The sequence below is a fragment of the Ovis canadensis genome, chromosome 12, assembly GCF_042477335.2.
Source record: "Ovis canadensis isolate MfBH-ARS-UI-01 breed Bighorn chromosome 12, ARS-UI_OviCan_v2, whole genome shotgun sequence".
Classification (NCBI taxonomy): Eukaryota; Metazoa; Chordata; class Mammalia; order Artiodactyla; family Bovidae; genus Ovis; species Ovis canadensis.
Genome location: NC_091256.1, coordinates 84,864,090 through 84,886,841, shown reverse-complemented (window position 1 = coordinate 84,886,841; position 22,752 = coordinate 84,864,090). Strand labels below are relative to the sequence as shown.

The 22,752-nt window shown below is 44.9% G+C and overlaps 1 long non-coding RNA gene across 1 annotated transcript; it reads right to left on the bottom strand.

Moving 5' to 3' along the window:
- Positions 1-335: 335 nt before the first annotated feature.
- On the bottom strand, positions 336-21,485 carry LOC138415923 (uncharacterized). Its single transcript, XR_011247446.1, has 3 exons — positions 21,322-21,485; positions 11,698-11,756; positions 336-889 (listed from the first exon to the last, which is right to left on the bottom strand). It is a non-coding gene; the product is annotated as an uncharacterized lncRNA (long non-coding RNA).
- Between the last annotated feature and the right edge of the window lie 1,267 nt (positions 21,486-22,752).

The window sequence follows — 22,752 nt, the reverse complement described above, 5'->3', positions numbered from 1 at the left end:
CATAGTAGGGCTGGAAAAGTTCTAAATGAATAATAAATGACTGCCCTCTCCTGCCTTGTCCTTCTTTCATGACCTCAAATCCAACAGAGCTAGAGGAGAAACGCTGCTGAAGCATGACGAGGAGGGCTCCCTGCAAGGAAGCACTCCAGGGCAGCAGAGTGGCTCCGGCGACGTCCCCAGCAAGATGTAATTTACAGGTTGTCTTGATGTGACTCGATAATGCAATAATTGACGAACTGATCACACAATGTAAAACCGTCTGGCTCTGAATAGACCACTCTCAGAGATGAAACAAAAATGAGAGCGTGTCTGCATAATCGGTGTGTAAACGCAGGCAGGGTATTAAGCATTCCTTTTTATTCTTAAAGAGCTGAAATGAGACAAGCTCCCCCCGCCCCAAAGCAATCTCTGTCTTTCTCTCTCTCTCTTTTCTCTGCTAATAAGCTCTAAGCAATTTGGAGGCAAGGTGTGATATTGCTCTCACAGATAAATAATAACAAACAAACAAAAAATCATAATGTTGATGTGATTATACCTCACTGACTAAAGGGAATTAAAGGTAGATTCTTTATTTGTTTGCTGATCCTGGGCATCCGACTCCTCATAACTGCTCAATATATCACACTAGTTAATCATTCTTGCCATTATCTTTAATGTCTTATTAGAGGGCTTCATTCATCTGGTTTTTATCTGTTTCATTGGAAGCAGTTTTAATCTCATTTCCGCAGCGCTGATAAGCCTGTTAGTTTGCACAAATTGGTTTTGGTGACAACGTGTAGATAGCAATAACGTGATTTCCAAACGGAGAGGAGAAATCTATTCAGGTCCAAAAAGCCAGGTGGCTTGAGCAAAGGAGTTGTGGAGAGGTGGAGACAGTGGTCTTGGCTTCCTACAGGAAAAAAATGAAGAAGGTAGAAAACAGGATGAGAAGAAGGGGGAACAGGAAGCTCAGATAAATTGTTACAAGACCCCCGCACCCACACCCACAACCCGCACCGGTCCAGCCGCGTCAGAGAGCCAGCGGTGATGGCCGCGTCTGACCACTAGATGGCCGCATTGAGTCAACAGTCCCATCGCAGCGGTGGAAGAGGACGCACGTTTAGTGGTAGCGCTTTGCCCCCCAGACTGGAGCACCCAACTCTCAGACCCCACCCTGAGGGTGCTCCCAGTGCAGCCTGAGGTCTTTTCTGAGAGACCTTTTCAGAGTTTCCTTCCTTCTCTGGGGTGCTTAATATCAAGCTGTCTTGTGCCATCTATCCACCTAATGAAGCCACGTTCCTTGCTTCCACCTCGCTTTAGAATGGCCTGGCTCTAGGTTTCTTAGAATAAAGGAGGCAGTAAGCCTATCAGGTTCAGTAGCTCAAAAATGCATTCATCGTAGATGCTAAATACAGTTGCCGCAGGTTTCCAGGTTGGGAGTCATCTTTTGCAGGAGAGGGGCGGGGGTCGGGAGTGGGGGGAGAAGGGAGGGAATCAATAGCCTGTCAATCTGCTTGGCAAATTTCGGAATGTCTATCAGGTTTAAGAAGGCAGCCTCTTGAATCTCCTGACTCCTGCTGCTCGGGTCCTGGTACTGAAGCCAGAAAATGAGGCTTGTCTATTACAGTGCTGACCCCTTTCTTGGGAGTGTTGATCTGGATGCGGGTGTCTGGAAAGATTTAAATCCAAAATCACTCTCCAAATGCACTAAACTCTATCAGATTTATACTTCACACACATGAAACACCAAAATAATAATAATAGGGAAAGGAAGCATTTCAGACAAAAAAAAAAAAAGGGGGTCTCATAATAGGCTTCCAAATCACTTGTTTCCGAGGCAAACAGATACCAGCCAGATGCAGACAGTCAATTGTCTGGTGGTGTCTGGGGTGGGAGGGCACTAATAATATTCCAAAATTCTCAGCTGCCAAAACTTTGCAGATCCATTTCCAGACCCTCTGCTTTTCAAGGAACATTCGGTTCATGTTGGTCTGATTCATTCTCACAACTCAAATGTTGATATAAAGTCTGCTTATGAAATTCTGAGACCTCTTGTTTTTAGAAACTCAGGAGGCCACACTTCCCTCAGACCTAGGGGAAGCGTGAACGCCTCTCTATTTTAGAATCTGAAACTCGGTCGACATTTCAGACCGTCTCAGCTAAGTTCTCGCAATCCCTCTTTATCCCATGTTCTGATTTGCCTGATTTAAAAGCATATCCATCTTGTAACTACTCTGTGGAGCAAAGAATTGAGGATGATGTTTAATGCGTCGCTTCTGATCTGAGCCTCCAAGGTGGAAATAGAATCCCAAGACTACAGGGTAAAGAGACTGGTTTCCTATAGCTGCCTTTAGCTGAGCTCTCCCTCTCGAATTAGGTGCCATGGGGCAATCGTGGCAAGTAATAATGTCTAGAACCCGTGAAACCAGCTAGGTTTACATTTCTTTCCAATGTGGTGCTGTTCCTTCATATGGAAATGATAGCACAGAGCAACGGGTGCCTGCCTGGGGCCATGTGAGTGCAGTCGCCATCAATATCCCAGTGGGGACATCCTGGCCGTGCACGTGGTCTGATGAGACCAAAGGCACGTGGCCTTTTGCAACCCGGTTTGTCTGGGTAGCCACGGCGCCTACTATCAGGGGTGTCTGTTCCGGAATTCCCGTCAAGATTTGACTTATACATGTGTGTCTTTATTCTTCCTCTAAAACATGCCATTAATTCTTTGGAACAAAATGCACTGAGGTCTACCTGCCAGCCAGTATGCACCAACTGTAGGTGGATTTGCTGCCTGGCAGCTTTGGAGATGAGCTCAAGGCCTTTCAGGGACCACCCTCTCTCCCCCTGACCAGTTCCCACCAGGACATCCAGCTCCTAAAGGTCAGGGTATGGATCTCTGATGGGTGCCTGGCTCCTTAAACTCCCACAGAATGCACTGCTCCATGGCCACATAGCATTAAGAGCCTCAGAAGAATCGTGCCAGCCGCTCTGACGCAGAGCAAGGCCTACTTGAGAGGGGCAGAAGGACCCCACATGGGGCTAGAGACGAAGCAACTCATCCCTCTACTTTTTCACATCCTTACACTGAGGACCAGAAAACCAGGTGTGTGAGGACACCCTTTATCTACGTATGAAGTGCCGGGTGCATACGAGTCAGATCTGTTAACAGCCTGATCCAAGTGAGCAAGGGCTGTCGGAAAACAGAAGCCAGGAAAAGCAGACACGTGGCAAATGGTCCATCTGCCCGGGCCCAGAATCCGAATAGTACAGACCCGACGTCGGGAATGCAGATGTAACTGCCAACGGGGGTTCCTGCCAAACTTCTTCAAAACTTTCCATGGTGCAGCTGACACCTATTTGAAAGTTTCTCTCTCCTTCTGCCCGCTGAGAAAATGTCAGGTTTCTCTGACCTGAATGCAAAGGGAGAATAAAAATCAAAGTAAGCTGTGCTTCTCGGACTCCACAGTCTGTCTTAGAACAGCATCTCTGCGTCCCTGTCCCCACGTGATCGCCCACATCCCTTGGATTCCAGGTGGTATCCGCTGACTCTCTCCGCACCTCTGCTGATACCTACTGCTGAGACCACAGACGCCTAGACCGAGGTGCAGATCCTAGGGTGTCTCTTCGATCTGGGGGCATCCAGGGAAGCCGATGCTTCTGTTATGCTCCTCTATTTCTTTTTTAAAAACAATATTTATTTATTTGGCTGTGTCGGGTGTCAGCTGTGGCACACAGGGTCTTTCTTCATTGCATCATGGGGGATCTTTCGCTGAGGCCCACGGGGTCTTCAGTTGTGGCGGGTGGGCTCCAGAGCTCGGGGGCTCAGTAGTTTGGCTGCGCGGGCTTAGCTGCTCCACAGCATGTGAGATCTTAGTTCCCCAACCAGGGATCGAACCTGCGTGCCCTGCGTTGCAAGGCAGATTCTTCACCGCTGGACCAGCAGGGAAGTTCTGTTGTGCTCCCGTTTTACAAGAATTTGGGTTTACCGCAGGGTCTGGGTTAAAGATAGATGCCAGAATTTCCTCTTTCCCTCCCTCTGGTGCATGGTCGTGGACCACGCGCACACCCTTTGGCCTTCTTTGTTGAGGACATACTCTTTCTCAGCATGTCTTTGGCGCCTCCTACAAGTAGGTGCCAGGGGGCCAGTGAAGAGGGCTCCCCAGATGGAGCCCATCTTTGGTATCAAACAGCTTTGGCTCAATCTGGGACCTCCCGCAGCCCCTGAATACACACACACAGAGTCCACGCCTGCACATCCCAGGGCTTAGGACACTTAGAAGCATTGCTTCCATTTCCATTTGAGAGCATCTGTTGAGTCTGATTCAATACTGGGGAAGATGTACGTAACCCAGATAAAATGGATCCCAAGTTACAGCCCCATCTACAAATTAAGTCATATTCAAAGAAACCCCATCTTTCCAGCTTTTTTAGAGAATTTTAATATTGAACAGGATCTCTTGAAAAAAAAAAAAAAGATGTCAAAGGAGCCCAATTCATAGCTCCTAGTAAAAACTTCTTAAAAAATTACCTTTCCTCCTTCCTCTGATTCTCAGGATAACTCGCCTGCCCCAGAGGATCTGAATCCTTTCCCCAAGGAGTCCTGTGGGTACCTGTGTGAGTTCTTAGCTTTCCCCTGTCTCTCTGTTTCTTCCATTTCTACTCTTTCATTTTCCCCATGAGTAAAGCTCAGTCCTTTCATATGCAGCCCCTCCTCCCAAACATCTTACCTCTTCTCTGCCTCCCACCACAAGTCATTGGAATTCTGCATCATCAAAGTCCAAGCATTGAACCTCAGAGAGATTCAGCCATCTGTCTCTCAAGATAAAATTATTTATAGAGAGTGGGAGATATAGACACTGAGGATGCCAGACTGCGTCCCCTAAGTGTTCAGGGTGATGGCGGGTGGTGGCGGAGTGGACAGCAACTCTCGCATTTACGTCTCCAAAACTCAAAGGAGGTTGAGTTGTAATCACACACCTCTCCCTATGGTCTAAAACAGTTGAGAGACAGGCACTACAGCCACAGGGGGACCCAGATAGAAATTTATCTGCTGGCCAACCTGGACTGCAGAACCTTAGACATGCGATCAAAATCAGGCTCCTCCCTGCTTTCCATCACACTTAGTTCCTAGGTCTCTGACAAGGGAGACGGAGACAGAGCCGACCTCATCCTGCCCATCAGCCACCACCTGGAGGAGCCTTGTCTGTTACTCGCCTTCCAGTACTCAGAGGGCCCAAGAGCCAAGAGGCAGATGAACGTCTAGACTGTCCTGCAGAGGTGCGGGGTCAGAAGGAAGGGTGCTCACCTGAAGGGAGAAGACCTTGGAGGGTCTGAGCCATGCCCGCCCCTGCTCTTCCTCCAATCAAATGAGTCACCCTACTCTCATCCACAATGCAAACTGCTCTCCTGTAACTAGTGTCTTACTTACAACCCCATGGACTACAGCCCACCAGGTTCCTCTGTCCAAGGGATTCTTCAGGTAAGAATACTGGAGTGGGTTGCCATGCCCTTCTCCAGGGGATCTTCCCAACCCAGGAATCCAAGCTGGGTCTCCTGCACTGCAGGCAGATTGTTTACAAACTGAGCTGTAAGGTGAGGTTACAGATCCTCTCCTAGGACTCTTAAAAGGTCAACAAAAGCCCACTCCATGCTAATCCAAGGCATAAAGATAGAAATGGGAGCAAATAATCTGCTACAATTAATAAGCCTGAGTTTCTGCATACAAAAAATTTCTTCTAGATGTTGATCGTTTAAAGGATTTTGTTGTCTTTCCTTATTGAAAAGATTTTGGGTGTCTTTTCACATGAAGTAGCAGGAAGAAAAATAGAATAAGAAGAGTCAGAAAACAGGCTTCTACTTCAGATTCTTACTCAGGCTCTTAAGTTGGAATTTGTCCCTAGCATTCTGTCTCTCGGTTCCTGGCAGACCACTGGCTAGGCAGCCTCTTTATTCATGCACCCGAGGGTCCTCCTTGGTTCAGCAGTCCAAGCTCTAACCTGTATGGAAGAGAGGACACCTCCTTCACAGCAGTTTTATTTTTCAAAGAGCTATAATCTGAGGTCCTAGAGGCTGGATAGTGCAGAGAAGCTAGGAATAGTCCCCAGAACACTAACTGCCTCTGTTGAAATAGTGGCTCTACCACTATTTAGCTGAGTGACCTCTGGCAAGTTATTTAACCTTTCAATTTCCTCACCTATAAAATAAGAGATATTAACAGTGTAAGCCTATTAGGGAATTAAGTGTCTTAGGGTATGTAAACAATTGGAGCAGTCGCTGGCACAGAGGAAGAGACATGTGATGGCCGGCGTTGTTGCTGGTCAGTCACTAAGTCATGTCTGACTCTGCAACCCTGTGGGCTGCAGCACGCCAGGCTTCCCTGTCCTTCACCATCTCCCAGAGTTTGCTCAAACTCATGATTATTGAGTCGATGATACCATCCAACCATCTCATCCTCTGTTGTCCCCTTCTCCTCCTGCCCCTACTCCCTCCCAGAATCAGGGTCTTTTCCAATGAACTGGCTCTTCACATCAGGTGGCCAAAGTATTGGAATTTCAGCCTCAGCATCAGCCTTTCCAGTGAATATTCAGGACTGATTTTCTTTAGGATGGACTGGTTGGATCTCCTTGCTGTCCAAGCGACTCTCAAGAGTCTTCTCCAGCACTGTAGTTCAAAAGCATCAGTTCTTTGGTGCTCAACATTTTTATGGTCCAATTCTCACATCCGTACGTGACTACTGGAAAAACCATGGCTTCGACTAGATGGACTTTTGTCAGCAGCATTATGGTTTAGTACATTTCAGTGCAGAAACCAACAGAATACTATAACCTCATCACAATCACTTTATGAACCTTCTAATAACATGGAAATGCTCAGGCTTAATTGCTAAATTTGAAAGCCAGAATTAAAATGTTTATACACCGTTTTAAACCATGTATAAAAACAACAGCAACTAGAATGAATTCTAACAAAATGTTAATTGGTTATCTTTGGTCATCAGATTACAAAAAATATATATTTTTTATTTTTTCTTTCTGCTTTCCCACATGAATGTTCTACAACAGAATGTATTCGTTTAAAAAATGTTGATTTTGATTATTTAAATAATTCTGGCATCAGGGCAGATATAGCAGGCAAGCCATGTCTAACAAAATGTTGCTCTTCTGTCTGAATAAACCACACATTAGAGTGACAATAAATTCTATTTTCTATGGAAACAAGACATTCCTTTGTCAGTAGTAAATCAGTCTGTTGCTACCCCACCCCACCAGCATTATAAATGCCGCTCTCCTTGGTAGGTGTTTCTCCTGGGGCTGCATTCCACAACCCCAAGGCAGGTATCAAGTTCTGCCATTCCGTTGAGGATCCATCCATCCTGAAGACAGTTGTTGCTTAAAGCAAGAAGCCTTAACAGCCCCACCTGTCCCATCACCCCACCCCTCACTCATATTTACCAACGTATTAAGTATTTGATGACGGAATGTGCTCAAGGCCAAAAATGACAGCTAGGCCCACTCTTCTATTGCTGCTCCATTACCCTCCCACCTAGAAGGTAGAAAAATGCTATTGAATAATACAACTCGAATTATTCCAGCCCCAAGTTGAAGCCTCAGCCTCCAGGTCTCTGACTTTCTAGAACATTCCTTGGATGGAAACTTCTACCTGGACTCTCATCCTTGAGGTACATTGCCAGTTTCAGGGGGCTGCAAATTTTTTTCTCCAGTATTTATGAGTTTAGATTGCTGCAAACCAGGAGAGGTTATCTGCTAAGAGCATCACAGGACAATCTGTCAGCTTCAGCATTTAACCTGGGGGAAAAGGAGCTATCTGGCCAAGCCCTCGGTGATGGCACCATCATGAACTCACACATACCGTGACGCAAAGCTCAGTGTCAGCAAAGAGGGACTCAGCTCCAGGCCACCCACATGCCTTGTCTTGCCTTTCTTTTCCCCTATTTCTTGCTTTTTAATACTCCCCTGGACTCATCAAAGTTACAAAATATTGCAGCTACAAAGGAACTGAGCTCTGCTCAACGCCACAGAGCTGGTCAGAAATAATAATAATAATAGCAGTGATAGTGACAGCGGCAAATTCAGACAGGCCTTCGCTACAGGCCAGGTACTCTGCTAAGATTTTCCATAAAGTAACTTATGTAATCGGCACCACAACCTCGTAAAGTAAAAACAAACTTTTTGGCCAACCCAGTATTAGTATCCATGTGTCACGGAGGAGGATACTAAGGCCCAGGGTATTAAGTGACTTTTCCAAGCCAGGACCCTTGGTCTCTTGATTTATCACTTGTTCTTTCCAAGATACCAGGCTGTTGCATGGAACTCAGAAGCCAGTACCCTCAGAATCTTCCTCCTAACTGCTGGACCAGACACAAACAAAACAAAATAATCACAGCGGTTCAAAAAAGAGTCCCTTCAACTTTATCTCAGAAAACATTCTCTGACCACCCGCCCTGGTGCTGGGTACCGTGGGAAGTCAGAAATGAAATAAACAAGTGAGGATGCTGCTTTTATGCAACTTAAGATGTAATAGGGACAGAGGTCAACACAATATTGCAAAACAATTATCCTCCAATTTAAAAAATTGTAATAGAGAAAGACAGAAGAATGAAATAAGTGTTGAACATTGATAACATTTACGGAAAATCCTTTTTCCAAGAACTGAACACAACGCAAAGAAACCATAGTGAGAAAGATTCTTGACTCTCCCACCTAGCTCTCCTCCACCAGCTCCAGCCTTCACGGTCAAGACCCTCCAGTGAGGCTATAATTAGCCAAAGGAAGGGGAAGGGGATGCATCTTGGTTGATAATCTCACTGCTTGCAAGGAGGCTGGGGGAAGCTCATCCCATTTTAGAGATCAAATAGCCAAGGCTAAGGGTGATTCAGTCATTTGCCTCTGACATCATAAAACTACTCTGCTGCACACACAGGACTTGAAACCCTCTGTGGCCCCAAAGCAAACACGCTCCCACTGCAGAGCACTCCCTCCCCACTCCCTCCATTCCCTGGACTCATCTCCCAGCAAAGCCTTTACCTGTGGGTCCCATTTGGTGAGTGATGGATGAAAATTTCTGAGCAGTGCCAGCCCCTCCTCCAGGCCTGGCCTGGCGGCTGCGCCATTCCAGAACAAACACACGTTTGATCTATGAGGCTACTTTCTTGCCATGAAAGGATGTGTCTCCCAAGTGACCTCTTCCTTGGTAGTTGGAGAGAAAATGTGATAAAAAGCAAGAGCCGTGTCCTTTGAAGATAATTCATACATTGGCCAATAGATGCGATAAAATAGCTAGAAATCCAGCATGGGCTACAAACAACTCCACATTAAAGGCATCTGTGTTTAATAAAACTAATAAATCAAATGCTCTTAGGCGGCACCTCCTGGCTATGTTTTAGGGCTATAATTGGTGCACATGGATAATACAAGAATAAAAAGGCATTGAGTCAGCAGAGAGACCACTAACCCCTGACGTGCCCCTCAAGTATTTCTGGGATTCTTTTGGTGTTTTGTTTGGGGAAGTTTATCAAAAGCAAAGTCCCTTTCTTAGAAAAGTGCCAGGCTACCAACCTCTGCTCTTAAACAGGGAGTACGCGCTCTCTCTGGGAATCTAAAAACAACGGAAAAGCCAGAGAAGAAGGTGAGCCCTGATACGGACTTATTTACAAAACAGACTCAGAGAAGGAACCTATGGTTGTTGTGGGAAAGGGTAGGGGAAAGGGATAGTCAGGGAGTTTGGGATGGACAGAGGCATGCTGCTCTATTTAAAATGGACAACCTAACCAACAAGGACCTGCTGAATAGCACAGGGAACTCTGCTTCAGCTAAAAACCTTTAAGAGCTATACAGATGCAGAAGAATATAGAAATAGAAGTTGATATAGATGTACTTAGCATGAAGAATTATCATGACAAAGCAGCCTGAGATCTTATCTGTCATTTGTTTGAACAGCGAGAAGCTCCAAGCATTTCATAACTACACCCTTATTCTCTCAAAACTCACATCAAAGAGCCTTCTGATTTTTCAATAATATAATAGCATAAAGAAAGCGTTTGGGTATACGTTTGATAAACTTTCCCACACAAGTCACCAAAGATCCTTCATAAAACTAATTAAATCACTAGACGTGACTGCATTTATCAAGGCCCTTGTAGATTAAAAGTTAAGTCAGTGAGCCTAGTACAGGAATGATGTTTCTGGATGGGAGACTTCAGCTCCCATTATACAGAACACTACCATAAGATCTTCTTCTTATATTTACAACTCTAGAGTGTTTCGTAGAGCCTGAAAAGTCAGAAGTGGCAGACTAACTCAGCCAGCCTCTTGCTACTGATAATTATTATCCAGGGCACACTAGTGCAAAGCACTGTGCTTGGTGAAAGTGAAGTGAAAGTGAACATCACTCAGTCGTGTTGTACTCTTTGCGAACCCATGAACTATACAGTCCATGGAATTCTCTAGGCCAGAACACTGGAATGAGCAGATGTTCCCTTCTCCAGGGGATCTTCCCAACCCAGGGATCGAACCCAGGTCTCCCACATTGCGGGTGGATTCTTTACCAGCTGAGCCACAAGGAAAGACCAAGAATACTGGAGTGGGTAGCCTATACCTTCTCCAGGGAATCTTCCCAACCCAGGAGTCGAACTGGGGTCTCCTGCATTGCAGGCAGATTCTTTACCAACTGAGCTATCAGGGAAGCCCGAGTATGAAGTTGCAAATACGTACTTTTCTCTATTCTTTCCCTCATTTACTTACCACCAAGGTGAGAAAGCATAGCTATGTTTCAAGTCATAAAGGGCAGCCCAAGCTTGCCTCATTCAATGTCACATGAGTATGATAGATTTTTGATCGTTATAAAAATTCAGAAGAGGGAAAAATCTCTGACATGGGGGTGATTAAGGAAGTTCTGAAAATTCTTTGAGAATTCTTTGAGCCTCTGGTACCTGCTCAGTATTTTGTGAGCCTAAGGCAAATGGGCTGCTTGCAGAATATTATTATAAAGCCAATTATGTTCTCAGTGTTCTAAGCAATTTCCCAGCTGCCTCTTGGACATCTGACCCCAGTTTCAGCAACAGGAAATTTCAGTACCTACAAAAGTCTATTGTTTGGTACAGCGCTGGATCTTAAACTTGAACTCAACTGCCCAAATGTAATATTGCCATCCCTTGCATTGGGAAGTTATTTCTACTTTATAAAGTGTGTTTCCATTCGGGGAGGCATTTTGTCTTAATAGGATTTCTGAGCTCAAATAGAAATTATTAACCTCAATTTACATCTCAAGTAACCGAGGCCCAGAAAAGTTGTTCAGTACCAGACAAAAATCTGGCGAAGCGGGCCTAGGACCCAGGACCTCCCAGTTCCTCATCCAGGTGGGGAGACAAGTGCGCCAGCCAACAGTTACTTGACATCAAGGCAGTGGGATGTGATTAATGGTTGTTTGCCAAATGTCTGCAGATCCTTGGAGAAAAAGGCATTGCAAAAGTGCAACATATTAAGCTAATTATTTCCAGGCAAACTCCTTGGAGACATATTTTCATCAGAAGCTGTCTTTAGAGGCTCCCCAAATAGTAGGTAGTTCTGTAAAGCCAGCTTTTCCTGTGATGCAGAAATCATAACCACTGTTTGGCCATGCATCTCTTCTTCAGAACAGAGCTCTGAACACAATGATAAATGACTTCCAAGTCACAAGGAGTCAGGTTATGGACAGAACCCTTACCTTAGACCTGTTCCATCGCAAACAAAGCCAAGCCTTAACTCCAGCTGGAGTGCGCTGTTCTGGGGAGAGAAGATGATACAGCAGAATCAGTGTAGACTTCCAGGAGCGAAGGGGCCAAGGGGACAAGCAATGTTTACTGAGTGTCTACACTGTGCCAGGCCATTTTGCACAGACCCTAATGCTTAATACTCACCACATCCTGTGAGTGATGTAAGCACAGTTAGACCTTTCTAACAGCTGAGGAGCCCTTCTAGCGGTTAGCAAATATGTTCCCGGTCACCTGGGCATGAAGAGGTGGGCTCCACACTAGCACTCCAGTATATCTGATCAAAAGTCCATGCTGTTTGCGTTCCCAATTCTAAGCTAAGCCATCTGCTGAAGGAGGCTAAGAGAGAATGGAGTTTAGGTTTAGAAAAATATCTACCTCTGACCATACTTCTCCATTGGAGGACTGGCCATTTTATGCAGGGGGCTGACTGCAAAGTGAAAATACAGGAGCCCTTGTTTAGAAATTATTCAGATTTTAAGACAGCAGCAGCAGAGGATTAAACCAAATGCAGGAAGCTTCTGAGCACTGGGCCCTGTTTAACTGCATGGGTGGTATGGGTAAGTCCATGAAGTGGCCTTGCTCAAGAGTCCAGGACATAACAAAGGTGAGAAGGCAAGAGTCCTGGAGTTGGGGGTAAATCTGGAAATTCGGTCCCAGGGGAGGAAAAAATGGACCATGTGGTCCCCAGGAGCCTCCCCTCCCACCATGGGCTGCTCATCACACACACACACACACACACACACACACACACACTCACACACACACACACACACACACACACACACTGCCTGGGGGAACTCGCTGATCAAGACTGATAAAAATTACATGGCAAGGCCCTGGGGGCAACTGTAATCCTTTTTCTAATCTCAGGAAGATTCGAAATAGCATCCCAGTGACACAAGGAATGAACGCACATCACCCCTATCGCAGCTGTCACTTGTATCTGCAATCAGGTGAATTATAGAGATTAGCCACGTCCCAGAATCCCTGCACTTTTTGCATGCTTCTGTGCATAGCCCGTCTTAAGGTGGAATTGCTCAGGTTTGCGTTTAGACTCTGGAGAAAGCTTGGGAAGTTCCGTGCTGCCCCCCAGTGTTCAGAGAGCAAGTCCAGGAGAAGCCACTGAAGGCTGCACACAGGTCGCAGGCTCTGTAGGAACGGCAGCCATCCTGAAGCTATAGAAAAGGGTGCTACAGAGCTTCTGCAGGCCCCAGGTAAGCTTATCTAGAGGTCACACCCTGCATCATACCAAAGGTACTAAAATGTACCTACAGCACATACTAGAAATTGATGTGTAACCATCTAAGACTTGAGTAATTTTTGAGTTTGGTGCACATGTTTTGTTTTGCGGAGATTTAGTTAAACATTTATTCTGATTTTGCAATTTTCTTTTTTGGGATATGGATCCAGAGGGGTGGCCCTGGGGGAGAAGGAAGAGCTCTTAGACATTGCCCTAAGACAGAAGTATTGGGAAAATCTCCCTGGTCTTTGTGCCTTTGGTACCTGCTACAGCGCGAGCAGGAAAACCACGGAAGAAGAGAAAACATGAGGAATATTGGATCTGGTCACCTCTGAACATACGCTTCAAGTACAAGCCCTTTCCCATTATACTTGTGTAAAGTAGCCGCCTCGGTCTGCTGAATGCATAGAAGAACCATAGACAAACCATGTCCATAGATCTTATGTGTTTTATTTATTTATTTTTAATTGAATGATAAGTGTTTTACATGTTGGTTTCTGCCATACACCAACATGAACCAGCCATAGGTATACATGTATGCCCTCCCTCTTGAACCTGTCTCCCACCTCCCAGCCCATCCCACCTCTTTAGGTTATCACAGAGCCCTGGCTTGAGTTCCCTGAGTCATACAGCAAATTCCCACTGGCTGTCTATTTCACATGTGGTAGTTATACATTTCCACGCTACTCTCTCAATTCATCCCACCCTCTCCTTTCCCACCGCCCCCCCAACATCCACAAGTCTGTTTCCTGTGTCTGAGTCTCCATCGCTGCCCTGAGGATAGGTTCATCAGCACCATCTTACTAGACTTTAGTGCTAAGATTTCACGATTAAAATAACAGCAACAACAACAAAACCCTTGGTCAGGTCTGCTGTCTACTGCAATTTTTCCAAAAGGCCCCCTCCCTCTCACGCCAACAGGCAAGCTACCAGCATGGAGTTTTCACACTCCCCGAGGACGCAGATCCCTCCTGAGTTGTGACTTTTAACTACACGAAAGAAAGTCCCTCGAGATTTTCCAGCAGCAGAGAAACAACATCCAAATCGAATTCCCTGCTCCTCCCACATGGCCTTGCTCATGACTGACAAGTGGAAATGCAGGGGTGAGACTGGGGAGGCACAAATGACCGGCTTAGTGTAAAGGAGGGCAAATTGGACCAGGAAGAGAAGTGGTGCACTCAGAATGAGAGATGCTGGAGGCAGCATTCAATCTGTCCCTCCGCTCTCTAGCAGAACTGAAGCGAATCTGTTTTGACTACCGTATGCACTAAATCTCGTAATCCCGCACAATTGTGGATTTAAGATTTCTGTGGATTTGGGACACAGGGGTTTTTATTTCGTGCAGTCATCTGTCTTTTTTACCCACTTCCATAACTGATTCTGTTTTGTTTTGTTTTTCTTTTTTTTGGCTGCTTCAGGATCTTAGTTCCTCGACCAAGGATTGAACCCGGCCCCCGGCATTGGGAGAGCTAAGTCTTAACCACTGGACCGCCAGTGGTTGGAAGTCCCCATTACTTTCTTCTGTAAGCTCTTGAATTTTATCTTCAATCACACTAGTTAAGACCCTGTTCCCCCCATTGATTATCCATGGCTGCATTTTACCACAAGCCCCTCAGACTCGGCCTCTAGAGAATGATCGTGGGTTCACATGATTCAGAGTTGGCAGAGTCTTTGTCAATAGAACTGAGCTCCATCTGGAGCGGAAGTCATGTTTACAGCACTCCCCATCAGTGCCTTTTCAGACTCTCCCTCAATGATCACCTATCTAGAAAGGAAGCTACCGCTTTGTGAAGCTGTCTGCTTCCTATTAGTGAAGTACACGGCTAGACAGTTCTTCCTTCTGCTCTCCCTTTAAGACTTGAAGCGAGAGCCAGGGAGAGCCAAGGTGAGCCAGTGATGTTGAGTCTGGAGGTAGGCATCTGGCACTTCTCCACTGCAGGTCACCAGTGGGAGCCCTACGTGGCCTTTGGGGACGCCATATGGAAAAGGCTAAATACTCCAAAGAGAAAACACCAGCAACCAGCTCCGCTCCTTCCCCTGAAACTGCCTGTAAGGAGTCCAGGCTTTTGTGAAAGAGGTCAGTCTATGGCCTCAGGGACAGTTGAGCATAGCTGGCTGTGAGCAGACCCCTTTCCTGCACTTGCACCAGGCTCGGGCCTGTTCTGAGAACCTGGACTCTTCTTTGTAGAGCTCATCCAAGTAGCATCCTCAGAACGTCTGAAACTGAGGCCCTCCGGAGTCCTACGTGTTTCCCTCCACACACGCCAAGTGTCAAAGGACTGCTCCAGGACTGGGGTTGCTGTTTGTGGTTTTGAGTGTGGGTGGGTGTGTGTCCAAATGCTGAAAGCTCAGTCCTGGGTTTCTGAAACCCAGAAGGAAAGACCACCCGAATGTGAGCGACAAGCTGCACTTGGCTTTAAATTCTACACCATTCACATAAAAAAAGAAGAAGTGGGGGGCAGGGAGGAGAGGGAGGGAAGGGGGAGGATGAGGACAAGAAACTCAGGCTTGAGTTCCTGCATCAGCTGGAAGACGGGCTTCAAAGGGTAGACAGTAGGTTTTGAAATCTCATCCACGTATTTTTCCATTCAAGAGCAAGTGATCGTGGGCTGACTTGCAGCTGAGCATGGGACTAATGCTAGGGATACAGAGATGAACAAAATAAACACAGGTCCCCCACATTACAGTTTAAAGGGAAAGTAAATGATTAAACACCTAAAAATATTTAGGGGTATGATTCTTACGAGATTCTCTCAGTCTACCCATATTTATTCACTTCCCCAAATTTAACTCAGAAGGATTGTCCCTCAGCCAAAAGGTCTTCCACATCTGTTCCTACTGACCCTCCACCCAGCAGGGCCCAAGAGTGGGAGTGGTTTTACAGATTATATTAGTTTCCTATTGCTGCTATAATGAATTATCACCCAATTAGTGGCTTCAAACAATACAAAATTTTTCTCTGACAGTTCTGGTGGTTGAAAGTCTCACTGGGCTAAAACTAAAGTATCAGCAGGGTTTTTGTAGAAGCTTTAAGGGAGAATTTTTCCCTTGCTTTTTCCAGCTTCTGGAAGTCTCCTATGTCCCTTGGCTCTTGGCCTCTTCCTCCAGCTTCAAAATCAGCCACAAAGCATTTTCAAATCTTTATGACTCTAGCCGTCCTGCCTCCCTCTTATAAGCACCTTAGTGATTACACTGGCCCGCTAGATACACCAGGCTAATCTGTCTCACGATCGTTAACTTAATTACATATACAGTCTCCTTGGCCATGTAACTTCACATATTCACAGGGTTTAGAAATTAGGTTGTGAACATTTTAAGGAGAGGGGCCCTTATTCTGGCTATCACGTGTGTCATTTCTTGTGTTTTAACACAAATAATCCATGTTCATTATAGAAAAGTTAGAAAACATAGAAAAATGTTAAATTAGAAAACAAAATATAAACACTCAAAAAAATACTTCCATTTTTTGTCCTTTAAAAAAAAGCAAACAAAACTTGACTAAATATTCTCCAATACGCTTCTTCATCTTACCATATATTGCAATCATCTCCCTTTATCAACAGATATAACTCAATATACCAGCATTTTATTGACTTCACGGTGTTCTATTACGTTATTGACATTGTACTATAACTTTTGAGCATGTAGGTTGCTTCTAGATTTCTGTACATACCAGTAATGATGTTATAACATTCTTGCCCATGCATATTTGTATATTTGCCTGATATTTTCTGAGGATGAGTTCTCAGCAAAATGCAATCACTAGGCCAATGGCTGCGGCTGCTTTTAAGGCTTGAAATACATGTGGTCAAAGGACCCTACAGGAAATTAAAGCCAATTCAGAGACTTCCCTGCAGAGCAGACTGTTACCCCACTTGCTCAGAACCCTGGTTGGGTTCTGACTTTTAATCTTTTACCAAACTGATGGACAGATTGCAATCCCATATAGTTGTTTTAATTCCTTTGAAAACCCGTAATGTTGAGCATTTTTCTTATATTAATATTTATTTTCTACTTACCTTTCTTTTGCTACTTGCCATCTTATGTTCTTTCTTTCTATATTAACGTGCTTGTAATTTTCTTAATGTATGTTCATAAATCTGTATGTTAACCCTCTGGCATATTTACCACAAATAATCTTCTCAGTTTGGTGTCTTTTTTTATTGAGTTTTTTTTGCAAAATGGCTCCAGAAGTTTCTGTGGTTAAATCTATCCATTTTTTGTTTGTTTGTTTTCTTTTAATAGTATCTGCCTTTACGTTTCCCAGCCAGCTCGGTGATAAAGAATCTATCTGCCAATGCAGGAGACATGAGAGGTATGGGTTTGATCCCTGAGTGGAAATGGCAACCCAATCCAGTATTCTTGCCTGCAAAATCCCATGCACAGAGGAGCCTGGTGGGCTACAGCCCATGGGGTCTCAAAGATTCGGACTGGACTGAGCAACTGATTGACTGATGACGCCTTTGGTTTCATGCTTCGGATCATGGTATGGTAGTATGGTCCTCACCCACCCAATATTACACAAACATTCTGTGTTCAGGTTATTAATCCATCTTGACTGTTTTGCCTAAAATATATGTTAGTGCCATTTGCTAAAAGGATTCTGTTCAGGCAGCCACTTGAAATGCTAAAATGCAGCTCCCTGTGGGGCTGACATCAGGCTCTAAATAATGGGTATGTTGTGAGGCTGCATCCAAAGGCTTGACAGCCATGTCTCTAATTGGGGTTACACTTGAGGTCCTAATTCATTGTGATTTTTAAGCCAAGTGAAGAGCCTTTAGAGAGAGAGGACCTACCACCTCGTTCTATTCAGTTGAGATGAATGACTCAGCTCTTGCTTTTTATGGTGAAGCAATTTAACTTCATTTTCCTTGGATCACTGAGGTGTGGGAAAAGATTCGGTGAAACGGGGTCTAAGCCCGTGGAGTTCTTGGCTCTGGTTTTAAGCTCCAACCAAAGAGAATCAGGAAATGAAGGGCTTCAGAAAGAAGAACTTGAAAAAGTTACTGCCACAGACCCCTGGACCACTGCCCACTGCCTGGGGGTGGAATGGGGGACATTTTGTTCTTACCTCACCTGGAGGGGTAGCTGTGGATTGATTCAGCAAGTGTTCCGGGCTGAGTTTGGGTTGGTGCCAGATAGACGCAGAAAACCCAAGCTGACGTGGAGAGAACTCCGCTTATCAGATGGGTTTAACTGTACTTTAGGCAAGCCTAAAGATTTAGGTGGAAGTACTTCTGTTTTTCTGAAAATCTGAGTCCCAGAACTTTCCAGTGAATAGAGAAACTATATGCTGAATTTCCTCCCCTCTCTCTAGGTCTGCAAAAGTACATGGGAGCAGAGACTCTGCTGAGGACATTCCAAAGGAGTCAGACACAACTTAGAGACTAAAACAGCAGCAATTTATAGAATATTGCACATTAACTATCCTTCAGTGAAAGTTCTTTTTCTTAAGAGATTTTGCCATGTAAGCAGGCATTTCCCCACACCTGTCTGCTCCTCCTCTTCCCATCTAGATTTGAGTTTGGTCACGTCTGGGGCCTGGTCCCATGAAAGGAGCTCAATTTCCTCAAGCACACCCTTTAGCAAGACCTTCCCTTGGACTTGACAGTCATCTGCTGCTGCCAAATCTCACTCCACTTCCAGGAGGAGAAAACATATGGCCTGTTAATTTTTGCCAAAACTGATCAGAAAACAGAACTCAGTCCTCATAAAAATCGCACAGTACCTGCCTCCCTTTCCTTGCTGACGATAAAAATGAAGCTCGAGTTTGGGGAGCTATCTTTCTTGAAGGTACGATTTTTCATCCAGATCCAACTCCTAGTTCCATCATTTCTCACCTGCTCAAACACCCTGATCACCAGGGCAGAGAACTATAAATAACTGAAATTAAAATTTTGTTAAGAATTGTGTTTTATGCACAATAATACCCAGATCTTTCCGTAGAACTCCATTGATAATTTTTGAACTTTCCTTAAAAAGGTGGAAAAGAAATCACAGTATTTTTTTTGTATTTTAATTACTCACTGAATAAAACCTGAAAGTATTTAATTATTAGATTTATGCCTCAAGATAAGTTCAATGGTAATTACAGGATGTCTTTTTTTTAAATTCTAATTCCAAATAACAAAATCCCAAACACATTGGATCATTATGATTATAATTAGAATAAAGGTGTCTTACTGTTGAAACCAAAGTTTGGCTTTTTTGTTTAACCTTTTTGCACCTCATCGAAGGGGAATGCTTTGGGAAGAAATCTGTTTCAATCTCTCTAATGCTGGTTTAAAACAAAATAAAAAACATAATTGTCTGCAGGAATGCTTTTTCATTGCAATATTGGCAGAGAGAAGACAAGCCCGGAGCTTTCAGCTTACTCGAGGTTTCAGGGCATGCTGACTTTTCTCTAGCCATTTGTCACCCTTGGACACGAGGAGAACTCAGACAACCAGGCAAAAAGATGAAATAGATGCAGCCACAATATCAAGGCAATCGAAAGAGAGGACCTGTGAAATAATCCATCTTTCCCACCCCCAATTTTTCAACCAGTTTGGGGGTAACTTTTTCTGAGCTCTGCTTCAATTAAAGATGAATGAATGAGGATGGGCTGGGATTGGGTAGACCTCAGAAGGAGCTACACAGAGACTGGAATAGCTAAAGCAGAAATCCATAAATAGACCTCTAACTAAGGCTCGGAAGGTATTTAGTGCTTGGGGGCTGACAGCAATCACTTATTGAGAGAAAATGAGCTTATTCTTTCCCTGTGTTGACGAGGCTGTAGAGAAACCCTTGCTGATGGCCGCAACAGCGTCTGAATCAAGCTCACCACCCTGAAGACTTGTTCGCGCTCTGTTTGGGGATTTGGGAAGTGGTAAGGGCGGCGGCTTGTGGTTTCAAGGGAGAGTTGCAGGATAGGGAGTTACAGGAAGGAGAGGAGACATACATCTTAACGAAGTAAATAAACAGCCCCAGATGGCTTCCCCTGGCTGTAGGCAGAAAGGCAAGTGCTTGCTTACTGGAAAGTGCTTGAAGGCTAGAGGGATGAGAGGACAGGAGGAGGGAAGCAAAAGAAGAAAGGAAAGCTGTGTGGAGAAGCCCAGAGAGCAGTCATAATACTCAGAAAAATGTCACATTAAACCTCCAGCTGCCGGCGGTTGAGCAGAGAGAGTTCCAGACAATAGCTAAGAAAACAAGTTGAATCTTGCGTTCATTCCTGTGGTTAAAACAAGTCTGTACCACCATGAGGAAAATTCCATTCTCCCCAGACCTTAACTCCCTGCTTACCTGAGCTACAGACACTTACTGTTGAAAGGCTCCTTAATGGAATCCATTATTTGAAAAAAAAAAAAAATGGTACAAATGAACTTGTTTACAAAACAGAAACTTAAAGTCACAGATGTAGAAAACAAATTTATGGTTACTAGGAAGGGGGGTGGGGGCGAGTGGGGAGGAGGGATAAATCGGGAGATTAAGATTGACATATACACCCATTCCTACACATAAAACAGATAACTAATAAGAACCTATTTTATAACACAAGGAACTCTGTGTTCTGTGATGGTCTATATGGGAATAGAATCTAAGAAGGAGTGGACCTACATACATGCATAACTGATTCACTTTGTAACACAACATTGTAAATCAACCAATAAAAATCAATTTTTTAAAAAGTCCATTCTTACAGACAGAACAGAGAAAAATCTCTTAAAGTTAGAGCTGGGGATGCACAAACACCCAGCCTCCCTCTTGCCTCAACCTTTCTCTTCTGTTTGGGTCCTCACATCTTGGAAAGTACCCCTTTCCTCCTAGGGGTGCAGTTAGTATGTTGACTAACTGCTACTGCTAAGTCGCTTCAGTTGTGTCCGACTCTGTGCGACCCCGTAGACGGCAGCCCACCAGGCTCCCCCGTCCCTGGGATTCTCCAGGCAAGAACACTGGAGTGGGTTGCCATTTCCTTCTCCAATGCATGAAAGTGAAAAGTGAAAGTGAAGTCGCTCAGTCGTGTCCGACTCTTCACGACCCCATGGACTGCAGCCCACCAGGCTCCTCCGTCCATGGGATTTTCCAGGCAAGAGAGTTGGAGTTGCCGCTCTCCTGTACTGCACCCTCAACCTCAGCCACATTCATGTTCTGACCCTTGAGACCCATGGATGTCAAATAAAATTAATTGCTAGCTTAATAAATGTTTATTGAATGTCTACTATGTCTCAGACTCCAGAGAAGTCATCTAGGAAGAATAACAAAGATCAAGCTGTTGTGAAAAACTTCCAAGTCAGGAGGCACATTGCTGCTAATTGTATGACATATACAGCAGACACTGTATACTGTGGACACTGACCTTGGCCTTTTCCTTTCCTTCTTTGGGGTTTTCAGTGCAGGTGACATGCGTTGCCTCTGGCCTCAGTGCAGCCACGTCTCCCTCTTCTTCACCAAGAACCCCAGCATCTGCTTCTTTTCCTCCCTCCCAGACAAGCGTTTGATCAGCTTGCTCCAGCAGCTCTCCTGTTGGAAGAGAGAGTTTATCAATAATTGTGTTGGGTCCAGGGGAAGCTATAAAACAAGTATGTTTTCTTAAGCCCTGTGATTCTTAATCTGGGGCTGGAGGCTGGTTAGCACACCCAGGAGAGGGAGACCGTCCTCAGAGGGGCATGGGTGCTGGAATCAAGTGTGTCTCCCCACTGAGAAAATATGACAGCAATAATGCAATTCTGTGGGAAAGAGGGAACGTTGGTAGACTGTGGTGCTCAAAGGAGATGATTCTTATTTATAGCCAAACTGGGAAAGATTTGCGACTTGACATGTCTTCTATGCTCATCTTTTAAAAGCTTTCAGTAAACGCTAATATGTGTTTAGTTAGCTATAAAGAGAGCTATAGGAATTGATTAGTGCCCTCAGGGAGTTTATAGAAGTAGTGTGCTTACAAATTTTAACAACCAGTTCTCCAGCAGGGGGAAAAATGCCCTGTTTTCTAGCTTTTGCTTGTTTCCATGGGGTAAATACTCCCTCAGTGGTTGGTTTTAAGCTCCAGCATGAGGAATGGGGAAGAGATAGGCGCCATCAGCTCTTGTTAGCTAATATGAACTGGCTTAGAACGCCCGTGGCGTATGGTTTAACACACTAACCCGAGATAAACAGAAGCTCCTGGTCAATCGACTGATTGACATCAAATGGAAAATCTTTAACCAAGACCGAGAGGGGAGCATGTTTTAGGGGTAGCTGGAAAAATGCACAGTATCTATATCCCCCCTTCGGCTTCCTTGGAAACACAGAGATTTATGGAAAGTCAGAGCCTGCAAAGACTGTAGATAACCAAGACCCACTCCCTATTCCTCCCCTTACAGAAGGGGACCTGGGGCAGCAAGCAGGAATGATGTCTTATATACAGCCTCTACTCCAAACGTACCACTCTTTTGGGTGGGTGTAATTTCCTTACCATTAGGTTGGGGGTATTGAGCAGGAACCTTGACAAATGAACTACATTGTTTTCAGAAAGAAAATCAAGCAGAGCTTATTGGGTTCCTCCAAGCACCCATGGGAGAACAAGTCTGTACAGTTGGCGGAGGGTGAGCGAAGGTGCCATCAGTGTGAAGGCACCAGCTGTGTCTGAATTTGTTATTTAGTGACTTGCCCTGAACACAAGCTTGCTTGCAGAACAGAAACAAACCCACAAGTCTGCCAGGCTCTGGCTGCCCTAGCCTTTGAATCATTGGTGAGAAATAAGCTCTGTCTAGGAAGGAAAAAAAATACATTCCCGTGTGAAGAACCCTAG